The 20,220-nt window shown below is 41.5% G+C and overlaps 1 protein-coding gene across 4 annotated transcripts in view; it reads left to right on the top strand.

The window, feature by feature from the left end:
• Nucleotides 1–20,220, top strand: part of LINGO1 (leucine rich repeat and Ig domain containing 1) — a 493,542-nt gene that overhangs the window by 316,418 nt on the left and 156,904 nt on the right. For all 4 annotated transcript variants that reach the window (XM_031956817.1, XM_031956818.1, XM_031956819.1 and 1 more), the window contains one exon: nt 13,350–13,435. The gene's annotated coding sequence lies outside the window, so the exon portion shown is untranslated. The remainder of the gene's footprint in view (nt 1–13,349; nt 13,436–20,220) is intronic.

Here is a 20,220-nt window from a genome sequence, read left to right as displayed (position 1 = left end):
TGACCACATTAATGTAATTCTGACATTTTATTTTCTTAATGCACTGATCCAGGAATGTGCTTCCTCTGGTCAACACTTTTTAATTTTTGCCTATTGAGCAAAGTTCCCTTTCTTTGGGTTGGCATTCAAGGCTTGCACCAGTCTGGGACTAATATTCCTGTCTCCCGCTGCCACTCTATCAGTTTCCATATTTTCCTAATCCTCCTTTCTTTCTTCCCCTTGTTTATCCCTCCCCATTCTTTAAAGTCAACAGAACTGCCACTTTCTCCAGGAAGCCTTTCTCTATCTTCCCTGTTAGTTACGATCTCCCCTCCTTGGACCTCACTTAGCATTTTGATTGTCCTTGTCTAACACATGCATCATGTAATGTTGTCTAGCAGTGATCCCCCCAATAGTATTTTATTTTTCCAAATTCTTGTCAAGATAGTTTTCAACATTTATTTTTGTAAGATTTTGAGTTCCAGTTTTTTTCTCCCTCCCTTCCTTAGTTCTCCTCTTCCCAAAGCAGCAAGAAATCTGATAGAAGTTATACATGTACAGTCATTTTAAATGTGTTTCCATAATTTTTAGGTTGTGAAAGAAAAATCAAAGCAAAAGGGGAAAAAAACATGAGAAAGAAAAAGAAAACGAATAAACAAACAAGCTGAAAATAGTATGCTTTGATTCACATTCAGTCCTTATAGTTCTCTCTCTGGATGTGAATGGCAGTTTCATTCCAAGTTTATTGGAATTGTCTTGGACATTGCTGAAAAGAGCTAAGTGTATTAGAGTTGATCATCACATAATCTTATTACTGCAGGCAGTGTTCTCCTAGTTCTGCTCACATCACTCAGCATTAGTTCTTTCCAGGCTTTTCTGAAATCAGCCTGCTAATCATTTCTTATAGAATAATATCTGTTACATTTATATGCAATACTTTATTCAACCATTTCCCAATTGATGGGTATCCACTCAATTTCCAATTCCTTGCCACTGCAAAAAAAAAAAAAAGCTGCAACAAACATCTTTGCACATATAGGTCCCTTTCTCTCTTTTGTGATATTGTGGGGATATAGACCTAGTAGAGCCACTGCTGAATCAAAAAGTATGCACAGATCTATAGCCCTTAGGCATAGTTCCAAATTGTTCTCCAGAATGGTTTGATCATTTCACAATTACACCAAGAATGCATTAGTGTCCCAGTTTTCCTACATCTTTTCCAACATTTATCATTATCTTTTCCTGTCATCTTAGCCAATCTTAGAGGTGTGAGGTGATTGTCTTAATTTGGATTTCTCTAAGTGATTTAGAGCATTTTTTCATATGATTATAATGACCCTAATTTATTTATCTGAAAATTGTCTATTCAGATCCATTGATTATTTATTAATTGAGGAATGAATTGCATTCTTACAAATTTACATCAGTTATCTATATATTTTAGAAATGAGGTCTGGCTCTCTGGCTATAAAAATTGTTTCTGAACTTTCTGCTTCCCTTCTAATCTTGGCTGCATTGGTTTTGTTTATGCAAACCCTTTTTAATTTAATGTAATTATTTTGCATTTCAAAATATTCTCTAGTTCTTCAGACATCAATTCCTCCCTTCTCTGTAGATCTGATGGGTAGACTGTTCCATATTCTCCTAATTTCTTTACAGTATCACTTCATGTCTAATCATGAACCCATTTCAATTTTATTTTGGTATATAGTATGAGTTGTTGGTCTATATCTAGTTTCTGCCATACTGTTTTCAAATTTTCCAAACAATTTTGTCAAATAATAAATTCTTTTTCCTAGCAGTGATTCCTGTGTCAATGTTTTATTTTCCCTAATAGACTAAAAGCTTCTAGAGGGGTAGGGATCATTTTAATTCAACTTGACTTGACTCAACAAGCATTATTTTGTGAACAAAAGTGTACCAGACTCTGTGCTAAGCACTGAGTCTGCAAGGACAAAAATAAATGAAAGCAATTCCTGACCACAAGGGATTTTCAATCTAATAGAGTAGGTTGGGGATAGATAAGTCAATTGAAAACTATACAAAGCAAATAGAATGTAATTGAAGAGAGGAAAGGACTACTATGTTGGGAGATCGGCCTAAAGCATATGTGGTTACTGGAGATAGGGCGAAAGGAAGTGTGGAATTTCAAGAGGCCAAGGCTTCTTTGTTAGATCTGTTAGGATTTGTTAGGGCCAAGGAGAGCATTTTAGGAAGGGGAACAGCCTGTGAGAGAGATGCAATGTGTATGAAGAATTAAGTGTAGCTGGAATGTGGAATATAAGAAGGGGAGTATAGAAAATGTCTAGAAAGGAAGGCTGAAGCTAGAGGGGTTTTTTTATACTAATGCCATTGAACTTTTTTTGAGCAAAAAATTTTTTGTCAGCTCTGTGGAGGATGAATTACTGGCTTGGGGTTGGGAGTCACATTAGAAGGCTATTATAATAAGCCAGGCTAGAGATGATAAGGGTCTGAACTAGGTTGGTGGCCTTGGGAGGAGAAAGAAGGAGACAGACAACTTTTTAAACTTTGTATTTACATATATGTGTGTCTGTGTAGATATATCCTGTGATTTGCACATGATAGGACTTTAATGAATGTTATAAGGGAATAGTAGCTTCTATCTTTCCTTGGTGCCCTCCCTGACTTCTACTTTCCTTTCTTTCCCTTATTTCCATATTCTCCCCCATCCTCTCCTTTTTTTTTAACCTACCTCCTCATTCTTACTCTACCTTTTCTTGCTGCCTCTTTTTTTCCTTCCCCTCTCCTCTTTGATCCTGTCTTCTCTACATTGTCCTTCCTCTCACCACTTCCAATTTAAAAAACAACAATCCATCTGTAATGGAAAATGTGTGTATGAGTGTGAGGAAGTATGTGCGCCTTCAATTTGCAGGACAGACCTCAGTGCACACACAGGCTCTCTACTGCCCTCATCCTCCATACAGGAAGTCAGAACTACCACTTGGGGTCTGTTGGGCAAATAGCACACCTTTGGGCTTTATCCAGGAACATGTCTTAGTGAGGAGTGAAAGCATGTACTCTCTCTGTCTATCTCATGAACCCTTCTCATGTCCATACTTCTCACCATTGCGTAATCAATCCCTCATCACTTAGCATCACTGAACAGCAGCCCTTGGAGGGGCCATGGAACATGGAATGTTCATCCGGGGTAGAAATGACCTTAGGTCATAGGAAATAGAATGAGAAAATAGAGGGGGAAAGACATTAAAATATAGGAATGTCATAGACTGAAGAGATCTTAGAACAGAGATTGTTAGAGCCAAAAGAGACTTCATAATAATAGTGGGGAGGAGCTAAACATTTATATAGCACCTATTATATGCCAGGCCCTGGGTTAAGCATTTGTACAAATATATCATTTGATCCTCACAACAACCCTGCAAGGTTGGTGCTGTTATCCCCATTATTATCCTTATTAGGAAACTGAGTTAAACAGAAGTTGAATGTCTTGCCCAGAGCACACAGCTAGGAATCTAAAACTGGATTTGAACTCAGATCTTTTGATTCCAGATGCAGCCTTTTTTGGACTGGGCCATGTATCTGTCTCAAAGAAAGCTCTGGTTGGTAGAGTAGGGATATGAACAGATGCCTCTGAAGAACCTGGAGCCTTAACCCAGTGCTTTGGACTATTTGGGGTAGAATGTGAAAGAGAGAGAGAGATCTTAAAACAGAACCTGTCAGAATCACAGGGAACTAGAGAATAGCAGACAGCATATTAGAGCTAGAGGGAATGTTCAGCTATGGGAAAGAATGTTCCAGTTGGAAGATTGGACATAGAATGCTACATCCTGGAGGAACTTTAGAACAGAAGAGGTCAGAACTGGAGGGAACCTTAGAACCCAGAATGTCCCAGTTGGAAAGAATCTTAGAACATTGAATATGAAATGTCACAGCTAGAAAGAACCTAAGAGATGTGTGTAAAGCTTCCTTCCACCTCCATACAGCTGAAGAAACTGAGGCTCCTAGAGGGGGGTCGTGGTAAAGCTGATATATTTCAGTCCTTGGCTTCTGGTTCCCCAACCTGGGCTTTTCTCACCACACAAGGCAGCTCGGTATCTCTGTTTTGGTAAGATCTTCTCTGGAGCAAGGAGCTAAAATGAGTGACTTTATTTTTAGAGGCCACAGGAGAGGCAGAGGGAGGGAACCGTGTGGCACAGAGAAAAACCCTGCACTAGAGCAAGCAGGATAGCTGCATCTCCTCCACACCTCTTCATACTCCTTCCCTCCCCCCACTGCACGAACACACCATCTGAAGCCTGTCTCCAAGGGAAGGTGGCTCCATCTGGCTATGGCTCCTCAGCTCCCTGCCCCAGTGGCTTAAGAATCCGGAACCCAATTCTAAGAATCTTGAAGATTCAGCCCTGAGATTTCAGCAGGTAGCCAAGATGCCCCACCTAAAGCAAACAGGGTGGATGAGCTGAAAGGCACAAGCTGGTCCGGGTTCCAGAAATGCTCTGCTCATATGAGCACAGTGCTGCTCCCTAACCTCTGCCTCCACTGCCTACTCCAAATGAAACCGAAGAACCAAATGGGATTGGGCCAAACTGAGATAGTTTCAAAGGTCAGAAGACTGAAAGCTAGAAAAGGTGTTAGAGGCCTCTAGCTTTCTACGTGTTGTGGTCTTCTTTGTTACTGGCTGGCAAAGTCCATGGGTTCCTTCCCAGAATAATGTTTTAAATGCATATGGGATTACAAAGGAAATCTAATATATTGAAATATAGTTATAAAAATTGGGGAAAATAAAAAAGTTTACAGAAGCCAAGTTAAGAACCCCTGATTGAAGCAAATCCTTTTGTTTAACAGATGAGAAAGCTGGGGGAGGAGAAGTTCCCCAAAGTCAGCCCAAGAAATAGTAACAGAGAGAAATTTACCCAGCTCTCTTGACTCATAGTCATTGTTCTAACCCATGCACTACCCCATGATACCTAGGAATCTGTCCCCATAAGAGGCAGCTGGTAATCAGGAGTCAAGGAGACCTGAAGTAAATTCAACCTCAAACACTTCTAGTCATTTGCCTCAGTCTCCTCAACTAACCTCTGTTTGCCTCAGTTTCCTTAACTGTAAAATCAGGATAATGATAGTGCTTTCTTCCCAGGATTGTTCTGAGAATCAAATAAGATAATATTTATTTTTAAAAATTCTTAGCATAGTGTTTGGCACATAGTATGCACCATATAGATGATTTCTTCCCTCTCTCTTCCCTATAACCCTTGATGTAGTCAAGGCCCTAATGATCTGTGGTATAATAGCAGTGGTCAGAAAAGCTGGGTTCAAATCCCATTTCTGATACTTTGTATGCCATTTTGTGCAATCACAACCTCTCGGGATTCAATTTCTTCATCTGTTAAAACCAAAAGAAGGGGTTGAAATGTTTTCCTATCAGGTCTAGACCTTTGATCTCTGATGCCTTGCTTGAATTGCAGCCTCATTTTCTAACCAGCCTTCCCCCACCTCCATTGCCCTCTTCTTTGTTCTAATCCATTCCATTCAGTGCCAGGATAAGTCTCTGAAAACACTGGTTTCATCAAGTCTCTTCTCCTTGCCTGAAACTTCCAGTAATTGCCTTTTATTTATAGGATCAAACCACAGTTCCCTGGCCTGATGTTCAAGATTCTCTACCTTCTGTCCCCAATCCTTCCACCTTTAGCAATCCCTTCCCTAACCTGCCTTGTTCACATATCCACCATTTATCTTCTCTTTCTGTTTTTGCATGCATCGAGTCTGACTTGAAATATCTCCTTCATCCCTCTTTTAAAACTGAATCTTTCTTTTTTTTTTTTTAAGGTTTGCAAAGTACTTTATTAATATTATCTCATTTTATTCTTTTTTTTTTATTTAATAGCCTTTTATTTACAGGATATATACATGGGTAACTTTACAGCATTAACAATTGTCAAACCTCTTGTTCCAATTTTTCACCTCTTACCCCCCCCCACCCCCTCCCCTAAATGGCAGGATGACCAGTAGATGTTAAATATATTAAAATATAACTTAGATACACAATAAGTATACATGACGAAAACATTATTTTGCTGTACAAAAAGAATCAGACTCTGAATTATTGTACAATTAGCTTGTGAAGGAAATCAAAAATGCATGTGTGCATAAATATAGGGATTGGGAATTCAATGTAATGGTTTTTAGTCATCTCCCAGAGTTCTTTTTCTGGGTATAGCTAGTTCAGTTCATTACTGCTCCATTAGAAATGATTTGGTTGATCTCGTTGCTGAGGATGGCCTGATCCATCAGAACTGGTCATCATCTAGTATTGTTGTTGAAGTATATAATGATCTCCTGGTCCTGCTCATTTTACTCAGCATCAGTTCGTGTAAGTCTCTCCAGGCCTTTCTGAAATCATCCTGTTGGTCATTTCTTACAGAACAGTAATATTCCATAATTTTCATATACCACAATTTATTCAGCCATTCTCCAACTGATGGACATCCATTCAGTAAAACTGAATCTTTCAAGTGTTCAAGGTGCAGGTCCCAGGATGCTTCCTCCACAGTCTGCTCTGCTCACTCCTGGTTATACCATGCTGTCTCCTTTATTCTTACAGTTTGTATCAATATTTATAGGGCTCAAGAGAAGGAAGAGATTGTAGAAATCATCCAAGGTGATTTCCTTTCTTCTCAAGCAGGGAGACTGAGGAAACTCTTCCCCAGAGAGAGAAGTGGTTTGCGCAAAATCACATTGCTGCTACTGATCGGCAGAGTTTAGATTTGACCCTATGCCTTTTGACGCCTAGTCCAGTGCAACATCACCCTATCTTTGGTGCCCATAGCCATGTACTACAGGCTACCCTCCTGTGTGTGCCTGTTCTCCCTGTGCCCCATCTTCTGAAAAGTTCAGGATGGTTCTGCTTCTTCTCTGTCTTCCCAGTGCTGGACACATAGTAAATTCTTAAACTTGTTGAATTGATTGATTGATTTCCAGTGTGGCCCCAAGTGCAGAGATCAGTAAATACGATTCATGAGATCTTGGTGGTCATTTAAGACAAGACTTCTTTATTTCTTAGCAGTCTGAGGAGCCATTTTCAGAATCATGTTTTCCAGTGTATAAAATCACATAAAACAATGAATAAAATAGAAAAGATTATGAAATACAGTTGTTAGAATATTGGGGGTGGGGGAAACAAGCTCACAGACTTCCAATTAAGGACTTTGGATCTAGTTCGATATCTTTATTTTACAGATCTGAAAACTAAGGCTCAGAAATCATTAACTCCCCCACAGCTATATAAGTAATAAGTAGTCAGGAAAAGCCCCATGACTCTAACCCATTCCAAGGTTCTTTCCTCTATGCTGAACTCCCTTTACCTCACCTGGATTTGAGTTGAAATTAAATTGAAGCAGGCAGACAGAGCTTGGAGCCTTCTAATAAGTGGCTGAGGTTATCTAAGCCTGGCTGGGCAGCCAACCTCAGGCAATTAAACTCAGTGCTCTAATTGGGGTGAGGCCCAAGCAGTGGAGTGAGTAGGATTTAGCCAGTGGATAGTTGGTCTGAAGAGCGGGGGGCCCCCTGTAGGCAGGCACCTTCGCCCTCTTGGCCAAGCTGGCCAGGTTTGGGGCATTAATCTGACCTGATAGTCTTTCCCTACTGGGGATCCCGTGGAGGGAGCAATATAGGTATAACTGCAGACATTATTCCCCAAGGGGTTGCCCTGTCCTCGGTACTGAAGAAGCTGGGCATTTAACTTTGCTCATTGAATGGTGGCTTCCTCCAAATGCTTTCTCCCATTCCTACTTTGTATTTCCCTCTTTTCCATTTCTCCTGCATTTTTTCATTCTTCTGATTTTCCTTCAACCACCACCCTCTCCTCTCCCCTTCCCCTTTCTTCCCTCCCTTCTCTCAGGTTCTTCCTCATTTTCTCCCTCTTCTTAACTCACTTTTATTTTCTCAAATCTTTCTTTTTTTCCTCCTACCTTAACTTGCCTTCCCATTCTGTTTCCTAATTCTTTCTCCCTCTGCTCTTTCTTCTCTTTCCCCCTCATTCCTTCTTTTTTCTCTTTTACTATTCTTTCCCCTTCTCCTTTCCCTCAACTCTTCCCCTTCTCTACTCCCTTTTCATTGTTCTTCTCCCCCCCTCTTTTTCCTAGTTTCCCCTTTCTCCTTCCTAGGATGTCCTTCCTTCTCTTTCTTCCTCAGGTATGATTCTTTCTCTCTCTTCTCTCTCCTTCTTTCCCTCCTTTCTTCTTACATCTCCATTTTCTGATGCTCTTCACCCTTTCCCTCCTCCAAGTTTTCCCTTCCTTTCCCGTCACTGTGCCTTTCTGTCTTTTTCCTTTCAGAACTCAAGAATATGAAAGTTCTGAAAAGGCATCATGGGGTGATACAACAAGCATTAGATTTAGGGTATTTCCACAGAACATCTAGCAGAAGATGTAATTTGGAATTCACTAGCTTGTGACTTTGTGCAAGTCATGTCACATCTCAGCCTCAGTTTTCTTATCCCCCAAATGGGATAATAATGATACCTCCCTCCCATGGTGTTGTCAAGGAAAGATCTTTGCAAATCTTAAAGCTCTATAACTTGGATCTTGGTTCACTGGCCCTTTAAGATTTGCAGAGTATAAGAGCTAGGATTGAGGTGGTATAAATATTTGATGATGTAAAAAGTTGAGTCCCAGTCCATAGACATCTATTAAGCACCTACTATGTGCCAGGCATTTTTCAAATCTCCAGAGATTCAAAGCAAGGCAAAAATAGCATTTATTCTCTAGGAATTTAGACTCTCGGTCAAATAAAATTTTTAAAGCACCTACTCTGTGCAAATACCATGCTAGGCAATGGGGGATACAAAGAAAGATAAAAGACAGCTCATGCTCTTAAGGGGTTCACAGCTTCAGAGAAATCAGAGAAAACTGATTAGTTACATACCTTATAAACCCTGCACTACCTTATGACCTTATACTCACTGATGTGCTTCAATGGCCACCCCCTGCTAACACAGTCTGGAGACGGCTTTTCAGAGGTGAGGATGACTTAGTTCTGAAGCTGACATCAGAGTTGGACAATTAAGAGTGAGAAGGAATCTTAGTGATGAATTCGAATTTCAATCTCATCTATGTCATTTGTTACATGTTCAAGCTTGGGGAAGTCCTTAATCCCCTCAGATTTCGGTTTCTTCATCTGTCAAAGGTGATAAAAAATAATGAGCAGATCCCTGTTGGGGTAGTTGATCCCAAGGTTTTTTGCCAGCCACTCTCCAAACGAAACCTCATGATGGGCCAGGAAGCCTAACTGGTTAGCCCTGTTAAATTTTGTTCAAGAGGTCCCATAGTCTAGATCCTGTGCTCTTCCTGCCTCTTGATTATTGTATGTACCATAGATATGGGCATGAAGGTGCCCCACTGCCAGGATACCCCTCCCTCAAAGCTCAATTTAGCACCACAGGGGTTGAAAGTTTATCACCTGTGATTGAAGCGTCTGTCTGTACCCTACTAGTGCCTAGATGTGCCATCTGTCCATGACTGGAAATTTGGATTGGCACCCGCTGTCTCACCCAGAGGTTCCCACAAAGCTGTCTTTTGGTTTATAGCTACTGTGTATCTCTTGTCCCTTGTTCTTGATGGCTTATTTTTAATCAGCTGTAGCACAGTATGAAAGATAGAAGACTGGAGTGTGAATTGGGAGGATTGGCTCCAGTCCCAGCATTCTCAATAATTTAAGGTGTGGTTTTCAGTAAGTTTTGTTGTCTGATTTGGGGACTAGTTTCCTCATACCGGATCGCACAAGTATAGATTTAGGGCTGGAAGGGATTTCAGAAACAGCAACAACAACAATAACAATAATGAGGAGGAAGAGGAGGATGTTGATAACTAACATTTATAGAGCACTTACAATGCCAGATACTGCTAAAGACTTTATAATTATTATCACATTTGAAGCTCACAACAATACTTGGAGGTAGGTACTATTATTATCCCCATCTTACAGATGAAGAAACTGAGGAAAACAGAAAAGTGACTTGCCTAGGGTCACACAGTTAGGAAGTTTATGAGGCTGGATTTAAATTCATCTTTCTGACTCTAAGCCTTGTGCCAGCTGGAAGAGTCTATCTAGTCTATCTCCTTTATTTTACAGAAGAGGAAATTGAGGTTAAGGGATGTAAAGTGATTTTCCCAATGTCATTATGCATGTAGTGTCAAAGGTAACATTTGAACCTACATCGTCATATTCAAGATTCAGGTCTGTTTCCTGTGTGGAACATTACCTTTAGGTCATCTAGTCCCACAACATCAATTTACAGGTATGGAACAGTGGTCAAGAAAGGATAAATGACAACTCATGATTGGAAGGAACAGGATTCAAACCCATTTGACTCTGTCTAGTGAAAAGATTTGACTGTAAAATTCTGGGATTTATAATTGGAAGGGACTTTAGAAATAACTTATCCATCTCCTGCATTTGATAGAGGAAGAAACTGAAATCCTAAAAGGATTGAGGACTTGCTCAAGCTTGACCATGCAATAAATGATATAGGTGAGATTAGAACTCAAGCTCTGTGGTTCCAAATTCATTACTAAGATTCCCTCTGGAACTCTGATGTCAACTTCCGAACTTATCCATCCTCCCCTCTGAAGATCTCAGTCTCCGGAGTGGGCTGGCAGAGGGTGGCCACTGGGGCACAGCAGTGGGTACAGGGTTATAGGGCGGCACGGGACTTATAAGGTATATAAAGAAATAAGACACAAGTCAACAAAGGGTGCTGGTGTGCAACTATGTCTGGAGATAGGAATTCTTCTGCTGTAATAAAGAAAGCATTTCATTTGGAGGCAGTGCCTGGGTTCGAATTCCAGATACATTGTTTACTATTTATATGCAGTGGAAAAGATGTTAGATTTAGAACAAAGGGTTTGGGTTCAAATCTTAACTCTTCCTGTACTAATGATGTGACTGTGAGGTGACTTCACTTTTCTTGGTTTCAGAAAATGTAAAATGAGAGTTGGCCTAGAGAGATGACTACTACAATCTCTTCTCCCTGAAATTATTCCCCTTCAAAATTAGCAGAGAGCAACCTTTCCTCTGTATCTCTACCATGTGGCCTGAATCCCTTCTTCATTGATTTTATTTAGAGAAATCAGAAGGGGTTTTCAGAAGCAATTCACCAGCATTTAAGGGAAGGCATATGGAGTTAAACCACAGCCATGGGATTATGGAGCCTGGGAAGAGTAGCAATATTGGGAAGAATAGCTGCTTGGGCACATGTGGCCCTTCCATTTAACTGTCATCTACATTTAGGTTGCCCACAATCCTATTATCCCCAAGCCCTGCCACCAATTCAGCCTGGAATTTGGGATTCTTCTTATGCTCACCTTAAGTCTATATGATTCACAGTCATCAGACCCTCATCTGGGGAGCTTCTGGCCTCAACCCCAAGACGTTGACCTTTCATTCTTTCCTCAACTCACATTGATCCCCAGCTTGCAGCTTAAATGGGGGAAAGTGGAGGAGAAATGGGATTAGAACTGAGTTCCTGTCACTTATGCTGTTGGGCAAGACACCTTCCTCCCTTGTACTCCTTCCTACTCTGCATAATCAAAGGGTTGGACTCCCTAACTTCTCTGGTCCATTTTTATATTAAGTTTGTGATCCTTTATTAATGTCCAGAGTGATAATAATGATGGCTAGCATTTTGATAAGGACACCTAAGTAGCACCATAAATAAATGTTGGATTTGGAATTGGGAAAGTCTGGAATAAAATCCTATCTCACATCTATCTGTGTAATGCTGGACAAATAATTTTTAACCTCTCATCTTCAGTTTCCTCATTTATAAAATGGGGATAATAGCATCTGCCTCCCAGGGTTGTTATGAGGATGAAATGATATCTGTAAAGCACTTAGCAGACCTTAAAACTCCATATAAATGCTAGCTATGGTTATTATTATACAACACTTTACAAATTCAATCTCATTGAATCCTAAAAACGACCATAAGAGACTTCCTATTATCTCCATTTTAGGGATGAAGAAACTGATTCTAAGGGAGATTAAGTGTCTTGCCCACAGTCACATGGTTAGTAAAGTCTGGGACAGGATTTGCATTTAGGTCTCCCTTTCTACAGGTTCAACACTCTTATCTATTAGATCACCTGGCCACCCAACAGCTCCTCCTCTTAATCTTTATTCTAATAGTTCTTCCTTATGACTGTTATTGAAGTGTTTGAAGACTGTATCCATTTTCCCTTTCATGTCTCTCTTCTCTGGATTAAACTCATGCGTTTTCTTCCCCTAAGAAGGGAAAGACAGTCAAGAGTGCCTTGAATTTATAGCTGGAGGCTTTGGATTTGGGTCTTGGTTCTTCCATTTGATTATTTGATCTGAGGGAAGGTACTCTGAGTCTCCATCTTCTCTGTAAAATAGGGTTAGTACTTGTCCTTTCTAACAGACAATATCGCTGTGGGGAATGTGCTTTGATAATCTTTAAATGACAGAGAAATATGAATTATTATGACATAGTATCAAGACTCTTCAACATCATGGTCACCTTCCTCTGGACAAGATTGTCCTTGTGCCTTTGTAGACCACTGGACCTTCAATTTCAGGCTGCCTGGAGAAGCCATGTCCAGGATTAAGGAGAAGATAACCCCACATATGGTCAGATAACTTTTGGGAGTCTTGTGTTTGATTCATATTTTAGGAAGAACACTGATGACCTGGAGGCTCTCCAGAGAAGGTCACCCAGCAGGGTGAAGGCCTTTGAGTTCTTGTCATATGGGATCTGTTGAAGGAACTAAAAATATCTGTCCTGGGGAAGACTTGATGGAGGGAATAGGGAAGGGGACAGAGATGGGACATAATAACTGTCTTCTACTGATCCAAATCCCGTCATGAAAAAGGGGATTTGACTTGTTTTGCTTGGTCCTAGACGGCAGAAATTGCAGCTCCTTGGGCTTCCTTTATAAAATTGCTAATAATTACAGCTTTCCTAAATTAGGGGGGAAGGTCATGTGTTTCTCCTTCTTGGAGGTCTTTATACAAATGTTGGAAAGAGAATTTTTTTAAGTTAAAGATTGGTTTGGATGACATTAGAGTGTCTTCCAGCTCTGAGTGTGTGGCCCAGGCCTGCCATATCACAGTTTATTAGTCACAAGGGGGAGCAGGTGTGAGAGTGGGGCTGCCTCAGTGATTCATAGCCTTGCCATTGGAGACACATGTCAGAACAGAAGCTCGTGGTGGGTGAGGAGCTTTGCCTTTTATTCTTAGGACAGGGGGATGTGTGATGGCCTCTGGAAGTCTCCCACCCTTTTTCCTACCAAAGCCTTGCCCAGGGTAGCCCCGGTACCATCACTACCACCACCATCACTACCCACTTTGTTAACTCAAGTGCTTTCTCTCTGCAGTGCATGGTGGGACCACAGTGGACAGGACATCATTCTCCCTGCCTCCGGGCACCGGTCCCTTTGCATCCTGACACCGTCTGACCCAGGTAGGGCCATGGGAAAGGCAAACTCACGTACCTACCTCACATTTCATGGGGATGGTGGCTGATGTATAGGTCTGTATGTGTGTGGGGGATGTTCTTCAAAACCACATCACCAGTTGATACTGCATTTTGGTTCATTAAGCCCAAGGGTTTGATCTCTGCTCTCTGACCGTCAAGTCATTTCTTCTTCTATCTGAGCTCCACTGGGATCTCAGAGCACTTAAGCCCAAGTTCGTAAGTGAGTAGTGAGTGGGGTAGATGACATCGAGGTTTTCATCAGAAATCTGAATGGAGCAAGCCTTCCAAGGAGAAATTCTCCTGGTCCTTTTAAGGGCCGTGCCTCTCAATCTCAGAGCCCACTAATGCCATCCAAAGACACTCTGGAGGAAAGATAGTTTGAGTGTCAGGATCCCATAACCACCCACTCCAAGACTCCTGCCTCTTCTAATATAGATACACCCCAAGAGAATATTGAAAGCTGTAGGAAATGTTTATGAGCAAGGACAGGTGTCCATAACATTGGAGCACAAACTCACAACTATAATACTTTGGTATCTTCTGTTCTCAGAACTCCAATAGTTTACAGCACAGTTCAATAGAAAAGCCTTTCCCAGAGCCTTGTACAACACATGAAAGCACAGGCACAAGACATTCAGAGAAAGCCACCCAAATGATGAATCCCCCTTAAGCCCCACTGCTCATCCAGCCCCCAAATCCTATCTCTCATTCACCTCTGCATTCTGCTTAGCTCTAAGGCCATGAAATAGATTTAAATTTAGACTGGCCTGAATACTGGCCCAGAGAACTGAGTTCTCCCTGCTGGCTTCTGCTGCCTCCAGGCAGTCTCAGTGGAAACCTTAGTCTCACTAAGATTCATGGCAGCAGCTGTGGCCCTTCTGCCCCTAGAGCTCACCCATTCTGCTGCCCAGATCACGGTTCAGATTCTTGGCTACTCTTTGTATCTGCAGCTGCCATTTAGATCTTCCAAGTTCCCCCTGAAGAAGACGTTTTTAGCCTCTTTTATATCTTGGCCCCCTGCGATAATCCAGTGATACTCAGGGCCCCCTTCTTAGAATAATGGTTTTTTTTTTTAAGTGCATGAAATAAAATGCGTTTGATTTACAAAGAAATCCAATTACAGCAAAATATAGTTATCAAAATATTTTTTAAAATAAGTTCATAGATTCTACTCCAAGAATCCTTGTCCCGGACAAGTGCTTCAAGTGTCTCTAATAGGCACTTTGTCCTTAAAAAAAATCTTTTGTACTTTGGCTTCTAATTGAGGGCATTTCTCAGTCGTTCACGGTCACAAGAGTGTTCTTCCAGGGACTGCGTCTCTTCATTATCTCTCTGCCTATTGAGAGTATGTCTGAAATCTCATTCTCACCCCAACTGTAGCCAGGGCTCCCTTTTTCTCTCACCCAGAGTCTTACCCATCATCATCTTTCCCAGCAGAGGGTGGTTATAGGGTATACTCTAGGCACTTCAGGATAGGAATGGACATATGAGAAGGAAATGGTTGTCCAGCTAGTATAGATTTTAGTATTTTCAGTAGCATTTTGTGTGTAGATCATTTCTCCTTGGAAAATTTGGGCCGAGGATTAGGACATGCTTTGATCTATAAAATGACCTTGAGTGAGGGATTGAGATCCTGAGCCCTTAAGAACCTTATTGTTCTACTGTGTAAGTGGTCAGCAGGGATGAAAGTCCATGAGGCATCTCTTTGGCTCCTTCCCTGGGAAAGGAGCAAATGAGGGAGAGGGGGAGGAAGGTGAGCATGATATTCAAAATAGAGGGATGAAACTATGAGGCATTGGACCTGGACTCTTAAAATTGCATAGATGCCCATCTGGGAAAGACAGACCTTAGTTTGAATCCTTGCTCCCTCTTGTCTGCCTGTGTGAAGAAAGTTATTCCAATTCTCTGAGTCTCAGTTTCCTCATTTGTAAAGTGAGGTTGGCAGATTACATGACCTCAAATATCCCTTCTTGCTTTAATTCTATAGAGCCTATGAAAAGAGTTCAGAACTGATAGTTTCATATCTTTTGTATCCATTGGTCTAAGCTTTGCACTAAGTTTTTTGGTTCTTATTTTCCATTGCTTGAGACTATATCTATATGTATGTATATATAGAAAGAGAGGAAAAGGAGGGAGAGGAAAAGAGGGAGAAGGAGAATACACACACCTACACACATTCTTCTTTTAACTCTTCTTTCTTTTATCCAACATAAATTAAGGTTAGCATATTTATATATGTTAACATATGTAACTATAAATATTGGATATCTGTGTGTATATATATTATATATAATGCAGTTACAGAGCAATAGAGGGGAGAGAGAGAGAGAGAGAGAGAGAGAGAGAGAGAGAGAAAGAGAATGAGAGAATATTTGTATTTCTTGCTAAAGTTGGAGTAGCCAGAGAAAAACTAGGGGAGAGCTAACATAAGCTGTCCCCTCCTAGCTCTCTCCATTCCAAAGATCTGGGGACATTTAGGCTCTTAGAAATGAAAGACCAGAGAGAACATGAGAAGATAAATCTCCTTCCATCCTCTATCAAGATAGGTACATGTTCTGTGCATGCCCGTGGGGGCTGCTGGACATTGCTGTCTGATTTAGTTGATAGCTTGGTTAGTGGCATTTCTTTTTTCTCCTTCATTTTTAATTTTAGAAGGAATGGTTCATTGGATGGGGAATATTTATTGACTGGCTGACTGACAGTGTGGTGATAATATATAAATATCCATTCCTTCTTGCAAAGCTTGGAAAAGTCTGTTTAAATGGCTGTTTCCTTGGACTTAAGAATGTGGTAAGATGTGCAGTCTGGGGTCTGGGACCTCTGGGATTCTCACTTGAGCTCAAAGGGAGAGGGGCTAGAAATGTCTGTCCCTCGATCAAGTATGTCCTTTGGGGGTTGGGATTGAATATAGCTATCTGGTGAAGGAAATATAGTATGAGAGGCTACTGTAGCATGAGGCTCTGGCTGCTATGGGGATGGAGAGGGTATCAGTGTTTGGAGGTGAGGAAACACTCCTGGCAGGAGACCACTAGTGTGATTCTGGCAGCGCCCTCTAAATTTGCTACCACAGTACGAAAGTTCTTGGATTTTACCCGCGTTACAACTCAGCCTGGGCTTTGTATCAGTAGTAAAAGTCCTATGTCTTTTCTGTTGCTGACCTGGTATTTTTCACTATTGACTGATTTAAAGAACTTCTGGGAAGAGGTGGGGTTTAAGGGATGGTAAAATGTAAAGTCAGACTTTTTATTTAGCTAGAGATGAAAGTTCCAAAAGAGGCAAAGGGGTATCAGGGAAAGAACCTTAAATTTGCCGTTGGAAGGCCTGAATTCAAATTCTATCTTTATCATATACTTTGGTGAAAAAAGATGACTTTTTATATGACTTTGGGAAAACCGTTTCTCTCTGGTCCTCGGTTTCCTTTTCTGTAAAATAAGAGAATTATAGTAGATTGTTCCCAAGGTCCTTTTCCATGCTAAATGTTATAATCCAGGTAATGAATTTTTTTGAGTGGGGGAGGAGGAAAGAAGGGAGGTTTGGTCAAAGTGATTGTCTAACTAAGGCATGAAGGGTGTGATCAGTGCCAACAGAACAAGTGCTACCTTCTTTTCTCTTTGAAATCATGGATCTGGAAGCACTGATTTCTAAGGATAAGCGTGATACAGTAAAAGGAGCAGCAGATCAGGATTCCAAGGTCTTGGGTTCAGATTTTACTTCTAATTAATCCCTGGTGTGACTTTGGGTAAGTCAATGTCCAAAGGGCATTAGGGATTAGACTAGATGGTTGCATTTTAGATCTGGTTTGCCTTTACCTTGAGACATTCTTAATGGCAAAAAAAAGAAGCCTTAATGTGCCTGAGACAAGTGGGCCAGGAGATGGTAGGAAGATGGATCTGGCTATAGAAAGAAGGAGAATCATAGGTTTAAAATTACAGGGGAACCTTGGTGATTTCTAGGCCAGTGTTTCTTAAAATCTGTGGGTGTCATGGACCCTTATAACAATCTAGAGAAGCCTATGGATCCCTTCTCAAAATTTAAATGCATAAATAAAATAGGATTATAACAGAAATCAATTATATTGAAATATGATTATTGGGAAATTTTAAATAAATATACAAACCCTAGGTTAAGAATCCCTGATCTAGGCTTAAGGAGCCTAGGCAGGATCACACAGCCTGGATTAGTGACAGGCCAGAACCTGAATCTTCAGACTTCAGGTCCTCAGATCCTTATCCACAATGCCTCATTGCCTCCATCGGATGCCAAATGCAAGCAGGAAGGAGGCTGGTCTCCCGTGAAATTGATTATACTGGAGCTTCCTTTTCTACCTTTCAGTATACCCTTTCTCCCCTCCCCTCCTTTCCTTCTCTTTTCCTCTCTTTTCCCCTCTTCTTTTCTTCTCTCCGCTCCATTCCCTTCCTCTCCCTCTTCCCTCCTCTCTCCTCCTCTCCCCTCCTCTTCTCTCCCTACCTTGCCACCTTTCAATTGTCTCTTTTTATTTCCCTCTCTACCTGTCTCTCCCAGTTTCAGTCTTCTCTATCTCTGATCAATCACTCTCGTTTGGAGAAAATACATTATTCAGAAAAATGAAGTAACCTGACGGCGGCGTGTTCTCACTGGCCAAGAGAGTGATGGTTCACTGGAGTCCCAAGTGCTGTTGCCCTGGGTGGGGGTGAATGAGCCTCAAATAAGGCTACCTGACAAAGGGCTTCTCTGCTATCTCTGTTCCTGTCTCCCTTACTCAGCCTTCCTTCTCCCACTTTCTCCCACTCTCAAACTCATCACCCTTTCTTTTCTCATGCAGAGCTCTCCTTTTTTTCCTTCTCCCCAGTCTCTTTTCTTTTTTTTTCTTCATTTTCTTTTTTCCCTTCCTCTGCCTTGCCTCAGCTTTCCTCTCTGCTCCCCTTCCCACCCTCTCTCTCCTTCTCTCCCTCGCATTAAAGATTTCAAACAGCAACGGGCTTTGGAGATCACCTCCAATCCCCGTGTTTTATGGATGAGAGAACTGAGGCCCCAGAAGGCTGAATTATATCCTGGGTATCACACAGGTAGTAAGAGGCAAAGTCAAGAAATGGACCCAGCCCTTCTGATTCTAAAACCTGCACCCTTTCTAAAGCACCAGCCTACTCCCCAACCTCTTTCTTGTCTTTCCTTCTTTCCTCCCTTCCTCTTTTCCTCTCTCTTTTCCTTCCTTCCTTCCTCTTTCCTTCCTCCCATCTTCCCTCTCTCTTTTTCCCTGTCTCCCTCCCTCACTTCTCTCTACCTCCTTCCCTCCTTCCATCCCTTCTTCCTTCTTTCCTCTCTCCCTCCCTCCTTTCTCTTTCCCTCCCTCCCTCCTTCTTTCTTTCTTTCCTCCCTTTCCTCACTTCTTCCCTCCCTCCCTCCTTTCCTTCCCTCCTTCCTCTTATTTTTCTTTCTTTTCTTTTTTGTTTCCTTCCGTTTTTCTTCTTTTCTTCCTTTCCTCCTTCTGTCCCTCCTTCCTTCCCTCCTTTCTTCCTTCCTTCCTTCCTTCCTTTCTCCCTCTCTTTTCCCTCCCTCCCTTCTTCACTTCTCTCTCCCTCCTTCTTTCCATCCCTCCCTCCTTCTTTCCTCTTTCCTTCCTTCCTTCTTCTTTCCCTCCCTCCCTCTTTCCTTCCTTCTTTCTTCCCTTTCCTCACTTTCTTCCTCCCTCCCTCCTTTCCTTCCTCCTTCCCTTCTTTCCTTCCTCCTTCCTCCCTCTCTCCTTTCCTTCCATCCTTCCTCTTATTTTTCTTTCTTTTCTTTTTTGTTTTCTTCTGTTTTTCTTCTTTCCTTCCTTCCCTCCTTCTTTCCCTCCTTCTTTCCTTCCTTCCCTCTTTCCTTCTCGCCTTCCTTCCTTTCTTCCTTCCTTTCTTCCCTCCTTCCTTCCTTCCTTTCTTCCTTCCTTTCTTCCCTCCTTCCTTCCTTCCTTTCTTCCTTCCTTTCTTCCTTCCTTCCTTCCTTCCTTCCTTCCTTCCTTCCTTCCTTCCTTCCTTCCTTCCTTCCTTCCTTCTTTCTTTCTTTCCTTCCTTCCTTCTTCTGTCCATTGCTCCCGCCTCTCTTTTTTCTTTCCCATATTAAAGCAGAATTAATTGTGTAAAATAAGGCTGAAATAGTCAGGTGTAGCCAGCATGCAGAGGTCCTTAAAATCCAGAGTGAGAAGTTGGCATGTCCTGGGAAGGTAAGGTTGTCACTTGCCCAAGATCACACAAATTGTAAGCATCCCAGCCAGGGTCTGACTTTGGAGCTAGTACTCTTTCTTCTGTATTACTACTCCATTTTCTGTGGCTTAGAGAACATACAAGCTTATAATCTGTGTAGGACACAGGGTTGAAGTATAGCTAAGAGTCTAAGACTGAGTTATATTACCTTTAGGGATAAATATAGTTTGAGTAGCTGCTCGATCTTCAGTCAGGAAGATTTGAGTTCAAATCCAACCTCAGACACATTCTAGCTGTGTGACCCTGGCCAAGCCACCTCACTTTCTTTGCCTCAGTTTCCTCATTTGTAAAATGAGCTAGAAAAGGACATGGCAAACCACTCTGGCATCTTTGCCCCCCAAATAGGATCACAAAGAGTCAGACAAAATAGTTTTAAGTTTCATCTATGTGTATAGTTCAGACTGACTTGACACGGGTGAATATTTAACAACTGACTCTTTAAAACTCCACGGCATACTTTTCTGATTAACTTGCATTGTTAACCCTTTCTCCATTGCTTTCTTAAATCTAGAAATGAACAAAACACTCAAACCTTGATTTGTAGCATCTGCCAAT

This window comes from Sarcophilus harrisii, chromosome 2, assembly GCF_902635505.1.
Source record: "Sarcophilus harrisii chromosome 2, mSarHar1.11, whole genome shotgun sequence".
NCBI classification, from domain to species: Eukaryota; Metazoa; Chordata; class Mammalia; order Dasyuromorphia; family Dasyuridae; genus Sarcophilus; species Sarcophilus harrisii.
Note: the sequence above shows the minus strand (reverse complement) of the source record. Positions and strands in the feature narration are given on the sequence as shown.